General features: G+C 49.8%; 1 protein-coding gene across 1 annotated transcript in view; it reads left to right on the top strand.

Moving 5' to 3' along the window:
* ITIH2 (inter-alpha-trypsin inhibitor heavy chain 2) overlaps positions 1 to 2,586 on the top strand; it is a 33,491-nt gene that overhangs the window by 10,389 nt on the left and 20,516 nt on the right. The gene's annotated exons all lie outside the window — the stretch shown is intronic.

The raw sequence follows: 2,586 nt of genomic DNA, 5'->3' as shown, positions 1-2,586 counted from the left end.
TGTAGAAAGAAGACCTTTAATGTAGTGGTATTCTGTAATGCCATGTCTGAAAATTATATTTAAAACTACATTAATAAATTTTTATTTTTAATTCCCAAAACCAGAATTCATGCTAGATATATCTTCTATTTCTCTTTTTCCCTCAACTCATTTCCTAGAAGATTTGAGGTGATAAAAGACAGAATAGTAAATATAGATTTATTTTGGTTTCCCTCTACACGGAGCTAAATTTATCAGACCAGGGAAGATATCATCACAATTTGATATGAGTTATGCAGACCTTCATATCTAAAGTATTTCTTCTGCCCTTCGATCAAGGTTCCAAATATTCTACCATTAGAGATGATTTCCTTTTGTCTTAAAGACTCTTTGGTCTTTGAACTTTAGTATGATTTGATGGAAACGGTGCTGACCTGGGTACATGGGGCCCCGTTCTAGCTCGCTCTCTGACCAACCGTGTGACCTTGAGCAAGTCACTTGTCTCCTTGGCTCTGATTTCTCTCACCCATAGAGGCGAACTTAGAAGTGTGCCTCAGCAAGCATACTCTTGGCATCTGGGGGCAGGAAAATTTTTACCGAACTATCCTTCAGACTGCAGTGTCTGGCATTCCCGGTGCCCTCCTATCTTGCCAGTAGTACTTCTGAGTCATCAGAAGGACCTAAAACTTCTCCACACACTCTAACTTCCTTCCTGGGGGGAGATGCCGCCCACTCGAGCGCCACGAGCCACCTTTCGTTTCTAAAATTCTGCGATGCCACCACTCTGACCTGTCACTACTTGGTACGAATTATATGACAGCCAGCTACAAGTCACGGGGTAGAGACAGAGAAGTCGAGACAGAGAGGCAAAGGCGGAGGGCCCAGAGAAAGGCGTCAGAGGGACGAACGCAAACTCCGCAGACAGCGTGGTTTACCAGCACGTCCTCCATCTGTCCTGACTCTCTGCCACCCCTGCAGGAGAGAAGAACGCCCCCAGGCTATGCCGGATCCTTAACTGCTAAAGGCTGATCTTATCCACCATGTGTAAGCCAGATAACTGGAAATGTATCAGTCACCTGTCCTAGGCACATTTGTGATTCAAAAGAGATACCCAAAGAGAACAATGCTTAACCTGAAGGGTAAGATTTGAAAATGAGGAAAAATTTTAAAAACAAGCAACAGCAGCAAGGGACGGCTTTTAGAACGAAGGCCTACGAGTCCCTCTGAAATCACACTGTCAGATCAAGGGACTCCTGTCTACCACACCCACCCACGTCTCTCTTCTTGTTCCTTCCATCACCCCTACCACGCATTAAACCCACCCAGCTGGCCTGTCTGCTTGTTTTGGGTTTGTTTTGCTAAATCCACTATTCAGACCAATGGGTGTCTGTCTGTCTGTCGCTTTCAGGACTGTGGATGGCACGACGTTCACCAGCTCCATCAAGGAGAAGACCGCGGGCCGCGCGCTCTACGCCCAGGCCAGGGCGAAAGGCAAAAGCACGGGGCTGGTGAGGTGAGGGCTCCGTCTCGTCCCCGCGGGGCGCGAGGGCCCAGAAAGCCACGCGTCCCCATTGCTACTCCGGCGGGGTCTGCGGCCACGGGGCGGGGCCCTTTGCTGAAAGAGCGTGTCCAGCAGTGCGAGGGGCCGGCGACAACGCGCCCCGCACTGGGCTGGGCCCCGCGCGCACCTGCGGAGTCACCCCACCTGGGAAGGAACGTGTTTTTGTTCCCAGCCGCAGATTCCCAGCCTGGGACGCGCCGTGGCGCGCGCGGCGCGCGGCTGCGTGAATCTGCGGGGAGCAGGTGCCCGTCATAGAGTCCAGCTACTTACTCAGTTACCTCGCGGGGGCGGAGAGGGCGCCCCTAAACCCCGAGATGTTCACTAGCGACTATGTTCAGAAAGGAAGGTTTGGGGTTTGTTTTAGTTCTGCTTTTAATTTCATTTCTTCTGCCTTCTTTTTACGGGGTGAGCCTTTTCCAGCGCCTGTTACTTAGCTTAGATGCTGCTGCTTGGTTTCCTCCTTGGAATCATAAATGAGACTCTGAGAATGCCAAACCGCCCTCAAGAAAGCGGCCTCGCCAGCAAGAGGCTCCGAAGAAAGCCAGCACCCCTCACACTGCGAATCTAGTCTCCCGCCAGACCCCGCCCCTCTCTGTCCTTCAGCCCCTCCTCCTCCTCTACCTCCCCAATGTACTTTCGCTTGAAATTCTCTTCATTTCCTTCGTGCCTTTATCCATTCAAAGAAGATGCACTGAGCTCTGTACCCGGTTCTGTACCTGGTGCCAGCAACACCGCAGCCAACTGCAGGCCAGCGGAGGAGGCGACCAAGGAACCTAGAATATAGAGGCGGCTCGATATACACAATATATAGATGGCGACAATATAAATAACGAATTTTATTTCCCGCTTCTGTTTTCTTCAGCTCCCCGATATCCCAAGCTGGCGTCCCACGGTACCTATTCTCACAGTCTCATCTCCCTTATTTAGTCATTGAATTTTTTAAAAAATCATTCCTTGTTCATCTTAAGGCTCAAATCACCCTCATTTTTGATCATTTCTCTTTAAAACCATACATGCCTCAAGATCAATGACGACATTGGACTTGA

Source organism: Pteropus vampyrus, unplaced genomic scaffold, assembly GCF_000151845.1.
Source record: "Pteropus vampyrus isolate Shadow unplaced genomic scaffold, Pvam_2.0 Scaffold49, whole genome shotgun sequence".
In the NCBI taxonomy this organism is placed as follows: Eukaryota; Metazoa; Chordata; class Mammalia; order Chiroptera; family Pteropodidae; genus Pteropus; species Pteropus vampyrus.
This window is presented reverse-complemented; position numbering and strand designations above follow the sequence as displayed.